Source organism: Arachis ipaensis, chromosome B09 (assembly GCF_000816755.2).
Source record: "Arachis ipaensis cultivar K30076 chromosome B09, Araip1.1, whole genome shotgun sequence".
NCBI classification, from domain to species: Eukaryota; Viridiplantae; Streptophyta; class Magnoliopsida; order Fabales; family Fabaceae; genus Arachis; species Arachis ipaensis.
Genome location: NC_029793.2, coordinates 36,896,544 through 36,910,266, shown reverse-complemented (window position 1 = coordinate 36,910,266; position 13,723 = coordinate 36,896,544). Strand labels below are relative to the sequence as shown.

General features: G+C 34.1%; 1 long non-coding RNA gene across 1 annotated transcript in view; it reads left to right on the top strand.

Annotated features, from left to right (window-relative positions):
• The window catches only part of LOC110267060, a 27,140-nt gene continuing 22,488 nt past the window's right edge, over window positions 9,072–13,723 (top strand). The window contains exon 1 of the long non-coding RNA XR_002354384.1: window positions 9,072–9,182. This is a non-coding gene — a long non-coding RNA (uncharacterized LOC110267060). The remainder of the gene's footprint in view (window positions 9,183–13,723) is intronic.

The following is a 13,723-nucleotide window of genomic DNA, read 5'->3' as shown; positions in this document are numbered from 1 at the left end:
ACTAAGATATCTATCAAGTCGAAAGTCTAATGACTAATTTTTTGGATATTGTAGAGGCATATAAAGTGGGCAACCTTCCTAAGTAAGTAAGTTCTATTTTCATCCTCCGGTGAGTATCGAACTCAAAAGAGATAGTTAAAGGACACAGACCCTCATCTATCAATACCAACTTGCGTTGGTAATTGTAAATTTAAATTCATCTACCGTTGTTATTGCTTATTATTATTAGATTGGATGATCATCGATTTATTTTCTTTAAGAAAACGCGAATGATATTTAATTTTGATTTAAATTAAATATAGCGGTTAAATCTTTTCTAAGGTGACAAAAAAATGAAAATAAGTTGAAAGTTTTTTGTTGAAATTCAACTACTTAGTGTGTGTTTGGATTACAGTTTGTAAATGGGAGTTTGCATAAAATTGATTTTGCAAACTTGATTTTGATAAAAAGTAAGTTTGTGTTAATGTGATTTATGTTTAGCAATTTTTATATCAAAATGGATTATAATAAAATAAATATTGTTTAGATTATATTACTCAAAATTACTTTGAGATGAAAATTTTTGAAAAAAAAAGTTTTTTGAAAATTAATTATTTAACTTATCAAATTGATTAAAAAAAAACTAAATACCAATAAATAAGGCTACGAAAGTTTGATTTGATAAAATAATTCAAAATTAAAAATTAGTTTAAAGAAAAGGGAATTGTTTAAATGATTTAACAAATTTTGCAATTATCAAAAGAAAAAGCTATTCTTGATATTTATGTTCGCTAGGCTTAGTTTGGTAATTTTACTTTTGATACTATAAAAAAATGTTGAGTATCGTCAGATTCACCAAATAAATCCGCCGACAAAAAGATTACCGTCGAATTTAGCGTTATTTTTGGGTTGACCGGAAACAACTTACCGACAAATTTGTCTTGTCTAATGCTAATTACGGGGAGAGTTACCGTCGGTCTTTTTCAATGGTTTGTCAAATTTGTGTTGATGGTTACCGTCAGAGCCATCCGACGGTAACGTTAGCGCCATTTCACGTGTTTAGGTGCCAAAGTTACCATCGGATATCGCCAACGTTAAATCCGATGGTAATGTTAAATTTATAACCCTAATTTTTTTGGCACAGGTAAGCCACAATTAGGAGACTCTCGTTAATACAATTGTTAGCAGAAATTTAACGTCGCCAGAAATCAAGACATAATTTTATTAAAAAATAATTTGTTTGAATGAAGTAAAATGTCATAAATGTATAATACGATGAAGTAAAGACAAAGAAAAATGCGTAAAACCTTAAATCCTACAGATCCCTGTAATCTTCGTCGGCGGTGGCGGCATCGTGGTTTCCCTGCTGAGGCGGCGAAGGAGGTGCTGCCGTCGGTATCCCACCAGCAGTGTCGCCACTGGAACCGGTAGCAATACTGCTGCCTCCAGTGCACATCTGCTGGTTGTACTCCTCTATTTATTGTCACAACCGATCGAGCTACTCTAGCTTCTCCGTCAAGTCGGAGCTGACGACAACGCGTGCAAGAATCTCTCGATACCTCTGCTCAGACTGCTTTGCCTGCTGGTGAAGCTCCTGTGTTAGCTTCTGCACCTCCTCCCTCAAGTCGACAACTTCCAACCTCTGTGTGTACTTCTCTTGCGTCACACATGTTAGTATTAGGATAATAGTTAAATAATTGACTTTAAACCAAATAAAGTGGAAACTTAGGATTCATTTAAACTCACATAATCGGCTGCAGACTGCTCGTCGGCAAATCTCTCCTTGTTTGCCTTCAAAGTATGGGTATACTTGAAGGTCTTCGCTAGTGTCATCTCACACTCCAGTGACTTAGACTACAAATTAATATATCAATCAACCAACAAAATAAACGAACAAATTAATGAATGACAGACAAATATAAGAATGGACCAAAATCTTAAGTGTAATTTCGAAAACATAATTTTTTTTATTTCACTGAAAATATTATGAAAATTTTGGCAGAGTCTCCCTTAAAATTCAGAGTTAGCCACCCTTGAAGGGTTCCATCCAATATTTTCTAACAATCTCAGAGCTTAATCTAACATATTCTAACCTATCATAACCACCTAAATCTACTAAAACAATGATATTAAACTGACATTTACTCTACTAATTAATTAGTTAAATTGATAATAAAAAGGAAAGTAAAAAACTAATTCAACTAACTACTAAAATAGTAAATAATGCCAAAATTCTTACCAGTCTAGTCTTCGTCTTCATGAAGGTCGCCGACCCATCCGTATACCTAGACGACCTGGGCGAAGCTCTGTTAGCGACGTTCGTCAGACAGCGATGCTTGAACCCCTCGTTATCTCTAAAATAAGCCTTCAAGTCACGCTTGATGTTTGGACGGATCCACCTCGTCAAGTTGTGCTTCCCCTAATGAACGTCGCTCATCATCTACTGAAACCGCTTGGTGGCGCAGTGGTCATAGGTCTTCCTTATCATGACATTGTCTTCTGTATCCCATATGAATTTCAACTGCACAAAGAGATTCACCAAGATTAGTTAGTCAGAATGAAATACAGCTCTTATATAGTTAAGTAATTCAAACGAAATTGGGTTCTTACCACCTACGTCTGAAACCACCACTCTCTCACATTAACTGCGATCTACGTGTAGGTCGGCCATGGGTGGTCGTACATAGACTTAATGACCTCAGTAATCTTCTATGTGCAGGCATTGGGGTTTAGTGCAAACTTGTTAGAGAAAAATCTCACATTAACAAACACATAAGATAAACAAATTTAAGATAAACAAACTTGACAAAAACAAACTTAATATTAAAAAATTAAACTGACAACTGCATACCATCGGGCCAAATCCTTAGCTGGATGATGGTTGGTGGTGGAGTGGCATCCTGCTCGGGGACATTGAAGGAATCACCCCCCGCGACTCTGTTGTCGTCGCATTTGCAGAGGGGGCGTAGCAATAAGAGGCACCCAGTTCGGGTTTTGGACCATAATGAATTGCTGGTTCGATGGACTCGCCTGTGATGTCACAGGGGTCGACGGGGTAGCCGGGGTAGAAGGCGATGACTGGGCAGCCTTGGGGGATTCGGTAGAATCCCGCCCTTTACCACGACCATGTGATGACCCACTCGACCTACTTTTATTACCTGTCGTCATGTCTGTACAGCAAACATATTAGTAACATATTAATACCACAACAAACACCAATAAATATAGCATAAGAAGAAACTCAAGAAATAACAAATAATTCTAAAAGTATTTTAGTTTAGTAAATTTAAAAAAAGGAAATTACATAGTATTTTAGCTTCAAAATAATTACATTAGAATGAATAAGTGTTTTTGTTAGTTTAGCATAAGAATAATAAAGATGTTAAAACAAGCATTAATTTTAAGAAATGGATCAAAATTTGCAATAAAAAGCTCTTTGAGGCATATGGACAACACATGGGATGCGCAAACACAAACATGCACAATCAATGCAAGCAAGAAGTAATTGATGACCAAATTTAGATTAACGTTATTCAATCTAATTCTTAACAGTTTTTCAACAAAACAAGCATGCTTTCAACATTAGGTTACCAAGAATGACAAAAAATCAACAGCACATCAACTAGCTAACAAACATTCATTGTTCCAAGCTCAAATGAAACGGGCATAATATCCTAGCATATTCAACATAATTCCAACAACAATCTTTCGGCAAAATCAACAATGAACTAGTGAATCACAACACCAACAATCAATTCTTAAAACAATCAAGCATAATGTAGACAAGTCTAGCATCAACTTTTCAGCAAAAATAATCTTAACGCAGGGAGTTCACAATTATCCAAACAATCAAAAGAGTTCCAACAATCAAACAGGTAAGAGTTAAACATCATCCAGATAATTTCAGCATCACAATTCATCAAAATCGGTAGTGAAATAGTGAATTTTCACACCATCAAGCAAGTTTCAACCAATCTCAGCAGCAATTTTTAGCAATTCAATCAACAACTCAAGAATTCCAAACATTTTCAACTAAAATCAGAATCCAATAAACTAAACTAACATATCCTAACCACCTAAAATCCACTAAATCGTAAATTAAGCTAACTAATTAACTACTAAAATCAAACCAACTAATAAAATTAAAATTAACTTAACAGAAATTAGAAGAAATTTTAATCAAGAACCTGAAAGCAGAGACAGGAAAAACAGAGAAGAATGAAGGGGTGCTCAAGCGCTGTGATGTCGCCGGAGCTAGTGTGGCGAATAGTTGGTCGTCGCAACTGACAGGGCTCGCTAGTAGGGGAACACAGTGGTTGGAGCGTCACTCTGCATCAGTTCTATTCTGGTTCAGAGGGAGAAGACAAAAAAAAAGGGTGACAATGGCGACTGGTGAACGGCAGCCCGATAACGATCCCGATAACGATGGTGATTGTAGGTGGTGGTGGTGCTGGGGACTGGCTCGACATGAAGGGGAAGAGGGGGTGGGGGAGAGAGATAGAGTGAATTCGAAATGAAGGAGGGGTGGGTTCGCGGTTCCAATTTAGGGTACGGTTACCATCGGATTTACTGGCGGATATTTCCAATGGTAATGAGATGTAGATCACCAAAACGCACCATTAAATGTGTCTACCGTCGGATTTTTTCGATGGTAAAGTTTGGCATCTATTTGTTGTGGTTTCTTGCCAAAAGTTATTGGCGAATTTACCGTCGAAAACGACTATCTGCCAGTAATAATTTGATATGACAAATTCCTCATCAAATTCGACGCTAAGTTCGACGGTTCTTAGCGTTTTTCTTGTAGTGTGAAAAGTAGCTTATAAAAATTAATTTTTAAAAGATAATTTTTAAAAGTTGTAGTATTTATATTTGGTAAATTAAATTAAAATGACTTTTAATAAGCACAAGCATCAACAAATACATTTGCTAAACTAACTTTTAAAATTTAAAAATACTATAATAGGCATTAATGTAATTAAATTTGGATCATAAGGGTTTAGTTAGCATGATACATATTAAGATTACAAAAAAGTAAAAAGCTTTTATTGAAAATATAAAAGATTTAAGTTTTCAAGGCATTTGTTTTATATTTATTAAATAAAAACATTTAAATTTTTTTACTAATAGTAAGCTTATTATATGCACTAAGAGTACATGTTAGCTAAATCTTATTAATTAATATATGAGATTATATTAAACATTTTAATTTTAATAAATATAAGTCAAATTTAAAAATTTTTTTCTTAAGTAATATTTTTAAAAACTGCAAACACAAATATATGTATTTTTTAATTTACCAAACATAAAATAAAATACTTATACTTTTAAAAAACACAAACACTTTTTCAAAAAATTCTACTAAAGCAAGCCTTAATCACACCTCCATAGGTTGCCAACTTGCCATACCAAATTAAAGCTTAAGCCAGTAGCCATGCAATCGGCTCAAAGGAACTCCAACTCCCTATTGATCTCTTTTGAGAGGGGAGGACTTGATATTCGAGACTAATTTAGGAGTACTATATTCTAATATCTAATTTTAAAACCTAAAATGATATTATACGTATTAAATTATTTATGCAGACAATTTTAAAAGTTGTTATTTTCTCCTCTTAATGTATATTAATATTATACATAGATGTATACATATTTGATTTTGCAAAATTTCAAGTATCAGGTATTATATTTATCTGGGACTCTATTTCTTTCTGTGTCTTTCTAGTTGCATAAGTAGTGTCCGGTAATCCTACTTTTCAAACCCAAAATAATTATCATGCATTATCCATATTTAATTTATAGTAATTCTTAATCTATGAACTTTGCTTCCAATTGACAAGTGAATTTCAACCTATAAATCATAGAAAATGAACTGGAAAAGTTTGGAGACAGAGATAGCAATATCATCATCATCTAACTAAATAAAGTACTAAACTACTAACTAAACCCACTTGAAGATTACCATGTAACTTAAAGGATTGGAAAAGTAAGTGGCATGGAATATCCATCTAATGTAAGAAAAATATTCCTTTTCTGTATTTTTATATTTAAATGACATGACACATGATGGCTAGTGGGATAAGAATAGAGAAATACGGAATAAAGGTCAGGTCCACTAACTACAATGTTGACCTTGTGACCACCATTCACCAATCAATTATCTTAAAAGTTACAAATTGAACCATACTTCAATGATATCATAGCAATATAGCTGATCAAAGATATTATAGCAATAGTAGAGCTATAAGTAAAGTTGTCTAAAGTCCCAAGGGACAAGCTGGCAAACACAAGTGGGATTATTTTATATATAAACAAAATAATTTTTTTATTTATTAATATATGTAATTTTTAAAATATTTATCAATTTAAATTTTTGAAGCATATATTGAATGCATTGGATACAAGATAATTTTTTTTTACAATATCCTTAGGCCTGACAGGTCAAAGACTAATTTGTTACGGATCAGAATTTTATTTAAGAGTTTACTGTTGACCAATGGGTTACTGCATGCATAAAACAGAATTTGAACCCCTGACACATGCTTAAGCGGACTAGTAAACTAACTAATAGACCAACTCAAATTGGTTATACAAGATAAATATAAATATATTCTGGATACACTATGTTCATACTATGGCCCAAAAGAATAAAGCTATGATCCACAAAGAGGGTCCAGTAATTATCGCATGTTCAAACCAAAATTATTGACCCAAAACCATCACAAAGCATCCAAAGGAATTTGGATCAACTTACCTGACACATGGTTTTGAAAATTGAAACGGTTCATTTCGACCGTGAACCGAACTCCTTTACAGTTCGGCTCAACCTCTAGATATAAAATTCATTGTTCTGAAAATTGGACCGGCCAGTTGAACCGATCAAATTGTGAACCGATAATATTAATGGTCCAGTTAACCATGTAAAATCGTAAATTAAAAAACCACTACCAAACTATTAAATTGGCCAGGAATCGGTCGGTCGGACCGGAACCGGCCAGTTTGAATGAAATGATGTCGTTTTGGTTCCCACACGCATGACCTTCCTTCCCCTTCCCTTCAGTCTTCATTGCAAACATCTAACCTAACAACTTCTCCCCAAATAAAAAAAGTTGAAACAGGAAACCCTAGCTTTTCCACCACCGCCGCAAATACTGCCGTCGTCCGTTGCGCTCAGGCGCTACCATTGTCGTCCGGTTGTCCATGCTTCTTCCTCCTTCAAGAATTGCAACTTTTTCCTCGAGCTCGGCACGTCAGTCCCTAGTCTTCATCTGCTCTGTCGCCCTCTTGCCGCCATCCGTCGTGCGCTTAGGCACTATCGTCTTCGTCTGGTCGTCGTGCTCAAAGTCCCCAACTTGCCAATTGCAACTTTTTCCTTGAGCTCGGAGTCTTTTGATGCGTGAGCATCTTTCCTATCTTTTCCTAGTGAATTTGCATGTAATTTGTTAAGTTTTATCAAGAATTAATTATCTTTTAGCCACTATGGATGCTACTTTGAGTCTTGTGCTTTTTTTGTTTATTTTAGGTAGCATTCGGATGGATTTGATGGAGTTTCTACAGAGAAAGAGAAGAAACCAAGGAGATGACCAGCGAGGAGCGACGCGTGCGCGTGCCTGACGCGTACGCATGATTTGGAGCTATTCATGGCGACGCGTACGCGTGCGTGCGCGTGATTGACGCGTACGCGTGAAAAGCAAAGTTGCTCAGCGACGCGTGCGCGTACCTGACGCATACGCGTGACATGCGCGACATTCAGAAAACGCAGAAAACGCTGGGGGAGATTTCAGGCCGAGTTTCGACCCAGTTTTTGGCCCAGAAACACAGATTAGAGCCAGGGGATAGCAGAGACTCAAGGGGGATTCACACAAGAATGATTATGCCCACTTCAAGTTAGGTGTGGACCCTACGAAGCAAGTGGTCCTCATCCATCAATTGAAGACATGCTGATTGCTTTAATTAATTTTGATTTGAACTTTATTTTTAATTCAAAATAGGAAAAGATATTATTTTAGTTTTAGAAGATAGATTTTTAAATTAATTAGGATTAGATATAAAAAGGGATTCCAACAGGGGATTCCAACTCAACATTATTCCATTCCAATTTACAATCCTTATTTTTCTCTGAACCATGAGCAACTAAACCTCCATTGTTAAGGTTAGGAGCTCTGTCTATTTGTATGGATTGATTTTATTGCTTTTTCTATTTTAATTCATATATGGATTTATAATTTAAGAATTGTTTTCGCTCTTTATCTTATGAATTTGGGTGGAACGGAAGTATGACCCTCTTTCTATTTGAGTTCTTGTATAACTTGGAAAAGCTCTTTACTTGAACAACAACTTGAAAACATATTCTCCTAAATTTTAATTATCTGGATTTAACGGGATACGTGACATATAATTCTTTTATTTTTTGGTAATTAGAATTTTTGTGGTATATAAACTGGAATTTGATCATCACCCTCTAATTGGAGTTAATTGACCAAGGAATTGGCAGTTGATGAAAATTAGAGGAGACTAGGAAGGTCTAAGGAATTAGGGTCTAGTCACATATAGTTTGCCATAAATTAAATCCTACATGATTAAAATAGTTAGTAAGAAAAATTAATCCGGAAAAATAGATAACTCTGAAACTTTAATTGTTTCTCCATATTTCATTCCCAACCTATTCACCTGCCTGTCTTCAAACTCTGAATTTATTATTTAATGTTTATTTGCACTCTCAAACACTATTTTCTGTTTGCCTAACTAAGTAAATTAATCAACCACTGTTGCTTAGTCCTTCAATCCTCGTGGGATCGACCCTCACTCACCTGAGGTATTATTTGGTACGACCCGGTACACTTGTCGGTTAGTTTGTGGGTTATAAAAACCGCACCATCTTTCTGCTCTTTGTTTGCTCAGTCGCAGGTTCTTCCAACCCACCACCGTCTTCTAAGTCGTATTCGTCGCCTGGCCCCTGTCTCCATCTCGGTTCTACCCTTCTACTCAGACTTCTAAGAAGGAAAACCCTTCTCCATTTCAATTTTCTTCCTTCGAGTTTAGAGAGCAGAAGTTCAAGCAAGAAAAAACCCTAGACTTCGAAGGTCAGTTCTCAGTTCACTACTAACTTCTTCTACGTTTTTTTATTTATGCCATGTTCAATGATTATTTTATTACTGATTATTTGAATGTTTTGTGTTTTAATTTTTTATTGAATGATTATTTGATTAGTGATGAGCTCTCGTTCTGTTATGTTGCTGTTTTGTGTGTTGTAATTTTTTTATTGAATGAGCTCTGGTTCTACTGTGTTGCTGTTTTGTGTGTTGTTGTGTTGTTGTTTTATGTGTTCTTTATTTTTTATTGACATGCATCCGAGTAAAGTATGCTGGTTTTTAAGTTTTAATTTCTGAGGAAGTGAGTATGCTGTTTTTTATATTTTAATTGATATATTTATTGATTTTTGGTTTAAGGTGATTAATTGCTGCTACTTTTTTAATTTTTGTTGCTGATTGTTCTTGATTCCTGGCTACTGTTCAGTCTGTTGTAGTGTTGGTAATGGTATTTTTGATTGAGATCCTTTGAGAGCTGCTGGTGAAGCTGGTGAAGGGATCAAGTTCAGAATAGAAATTTAATGGTGGAAACTGGTGAAGGGATCAAGTTCAAAGCATACTCTTAGATAACCCAAGTTGCTTCAAGAACAACAATAACCTTAATCATGATCAATCAAAGAAAGTAGTGAACTAGTGATGCTGCCTGAAATTTTGATAATCCTTGTTAATATTTGAAATTTTGATAATCCTTGTTAATATTTGAAATTTTGATAATCCCTGTTAATCTTTGAAAAAGTTTGTTGCTCTTGTACTTATTATTGTGTTATTGTAATTTAATTATTGGTGTCGTTGTTGTGTAATTGTTATTGTGATTTAATTATTTCTTCGGACATTAAAGATTGATTGTTAATATTTTGATATTTATACTTTTTTTAGGATATTTATTTATAATTTAATTATTTTATTATAAACAATTTTTTCGGTTAAACTATAGTTGGACTGGTTGAACATATAAACCAGTAAATAGAACAGTTCGATGACCAGTTTGATTTTCAGAACCTAGATAAAATCGCTTGGGAATCGCTGAACTAGTCGGAAACTGGTTAGTCAGATGGAACCAAGACTCGGCCGCTTTTCAGTCACCTACCTTAAACTCATTTTGGGGTTGAAAATTGATTAAAAAAAAGGAATTGAAGCCTTATCACAGAGTCACATGAGCTGATGAGCCATCATCTCCTCATCTCTCTTAAGGACATTGCTCTTCCGTTTCTCTAACAATGAAAATAAGAGACAAATCCTAGCATTCACCGCCGCCGCTCTTTTCACCGCCGTTGTCCCACCATCGTCTGGTTGTCCTCCACCATCCCCTCTGTTGTATTCTCCAACGCCTCTGCTCATTCGCCAACGTTCTTGCTCCCTCTCCCTCATACTCTGCTCACTTCTTAGATCGAAGGTATACTATATTTTCTTGATTTTTTAAAATTTCTTTCTTATCCCTGTTTTCTCTGTCTTCTTGCTTAGTTTATTGAGATTCATACTCTGCTCACTGCTCATTCGGTAATGGTTATTTTCTCTTTTTTTTTTTAAATTATTGTTCAAACTTCAGAGAAATTCATCTTCTTTGCTTGCTTGGATCAATAATGGTTTATGATATTCATTATCCTGAATGATTTGAAGCAAAATTTAAGTAGACCAATTTAATCATGCTTATTTTTTGGAATAATTTAATCTAAGTTAATCTCCTTTGTTAACCTAATTTAATCTTGCACATAGTAAACCCCAATTAAGCACTTCGATCACTAAATTGGTCCCTAATTTTTCAGTCGCTAATATTTTACTTCAAAATCTCAAAATCAGTCGCTAAATTAGTCGTTATCAGTGCCTCCTTAATATAAATTTTAACTAAATTTTGTATATATTACTATTAAAACTTGATTTTTAGATATAATTCTAATTCAACAAAATATATAAATAATCAAAGATGGATATATTTTTCATACAAATACCAAATAACATTCATAATATCTACATAACTAATAAAGAAGAGTAATGTTACATATTCACTTAACGTGTGGTTAACACTTGACTAAACAAAAAAACAAAAGTTACATGCAAATAATAATACTACAACTATTAAATCAAGAAAGCAAAAGAATTCAATAGACCAATGGTCATACTTTCTTCTTTATCTTCTTTGCTCTCCTCTGCATTCTTTTCTAACCTCTTTTCACTCTCATATTCTTCTTGTTCATGTCTTCTCTTTTTTCAGCTTCTTCTCCCACTTTTTTTCGCATATCTTTCCATCATCATTTAGTCTTTACAGTAACACTTACGGCTAGAACTAGCAATCAATATCATTTATAATCACAGGCTCACAGTAAGGATTAACTGCTCAATGCTTAAATATTCGGGTGAACTAGCAAAGTATCACAAAAAAGCAAGGAAGAAAATACAATTGGTTAAACTGCCAATTATACTTATTATACATATGAAGTAAAAACCAACAGTAATAAAGAAGAAACATTAATGAACTAAAACACATGTTCTAAGATCAACATGTTACTAGTACTTTACATATAGCAGTTCAGAGAGCATCAATAAATTTGCATAAATAAATTCCTTTTACATCGGCATGCTACTTCTGGATGCAAAAGAGTAAAAAGAAGAATGACAACCAATAATCCTATAGAAGAGATAGATTATAAATATATCAAATAAAGGATATCATAAATCACTATTTCCATAAACAAAGAGCAAAAGACAGTACAAATAACATAAATTACTTCTCACATGGTTCAACTTAGACTTGACAGATCTAAATTAGAGGATCAACTAAATCAAGATATTAAGCAATTTCCATAACAAATAAAAAAACTAAAGCACAAAAATATCTAAGTTTAACATCCAAGGTGTAGAACTACATTCAACACCCTATCTTAGAGAAATTGTTAGCATATGTTCCTTATACATGTTACAATTCAGCCACCTTCGGCAAGTCATCAGCAACTGTAAAGGACTCATAATCCAAACAACTAACATGATGAAGTCCAATTTCTTTTTTTAGGGATTTCATGTAATTTTTCTCTACTTTTGTGCTTAATGGACTAGATTTGTGATTCTTAATTCTAATTACGATAAATTTATATGATTATTGGCTATTGATGAGCGGATAATTTATACGCTTTTTGACATTGTTTTTAGTATGTTTTTAGTATGATCTAGTTACTTTTAGGGATGTTTTCATTAGTTTTTATGTTAAATTCACATTTCTGGACTTTACTATGATTTTGTGTGTTTTTCTATGATTTCAGGTATTTTCTGGCTGAAATTGAGGGACTTGAGCAGAAATCAGATTCAGAGGTTGAAAAAGGACTGCTGATGCTGTTGGATTCTGACCTCCCTGCACATTCTAAAAATTTCTCATCTGTTTTCGAAAAAAAAAATGTTTTCAAAAATATATTTTTCTTCAGGATTTTTAAGAATGAATTCTAGTGTCTCATATAACATGTTTTAGCTTGGCTGGCTATTAAGCCATGTCTAATTCCCAGGATTTTGATTGAGGACTATGAATTCATTGCTTCCTTTTTCCCAAATATTTTCGAAAAAATTAAAAGAAAATACAAAAAAATTAGAAAATCATAAAAATCAAAAATATTTTTTCTGTTTCTTGTTTGAGTCTTGAGTCACATCATAAGTTTGGTGTCAATTGCATATGCATCTTGCATTTTTCGAAAATATCATGCATTCATAGTGTTCTTCATGATCTTCAAGTTGTTCTTGGTAAGTCTTCTTGTTTGATCTTGACGATTTTTTGTTTTGTGTCTTTTCATGTTTATCATATGCATTCTTGAATTCTTAGTGTCTAAGCATTAAAGAATTCTAAGTTTGGTGTCTTGCATGTTTTATTTGCATTAAAAATTTTTCAAAATTGTGTCTAATTTTTCAAAAACTATTTTCAAAAATCACTAACTCCTTTTCAAAATTAATTTTCGAAAATTCCCTCCTTCTCTCTCATCTTATTCTATTTTATTCATTCATTAACTAACATCTCTTCCTCACATCATCACCAAATTCGAACCCCCTCTTCTATCTGTGTTCGAATTTCTTCTTCTTTTCTTCTACTAACAATAAGGAACCTCTTTACTGTGACATAGAGGATTCCTCTTCTTTTCTTGTTCTCTTCTCTTTCTTATGAGCAGGGACAGAGAAAAAGGCATTCTTGTTGAAGCTGATCCAGAACTTGAAAGGACTTTGAAGAGAAAATTAAGAGAAGCTAAATTACAACAATCCAGAGACAACTTGATTAAAAATTTTGAACAAGTAAAGGAAATGGCAGCCGAACCCAACAACAATGCAAGGAGAATGCTTGGTGACTTTACTGCACCTAATTCCAATTTACATGGAAGAAGCATCTCCATTCCTGCCATTGGAGCAAACAACTTTGAGCTGAAACCTCAATTAGTTTCTCTGATGCAGCAGAACTGCAAGTTTCATGGACTTCCATCTGAAGATCCTTTTCAGTTCTTAACTGAATTCTTGCAGATATGTGATACTGTTAAGACTAATGGAGTAGATCGTGAAGTCTACAGGCTCATGCTTTTCCCTTTTGCTGTAAGAGACAGAGCTAGATTATGGTTGGATTCTCAACCCAAAGACAGCCTGAACTCTTGGAATAAGCTGGTCAAGGCTTTCTTAGCCAAGTTCTTTCCTCCTCAAAAGCT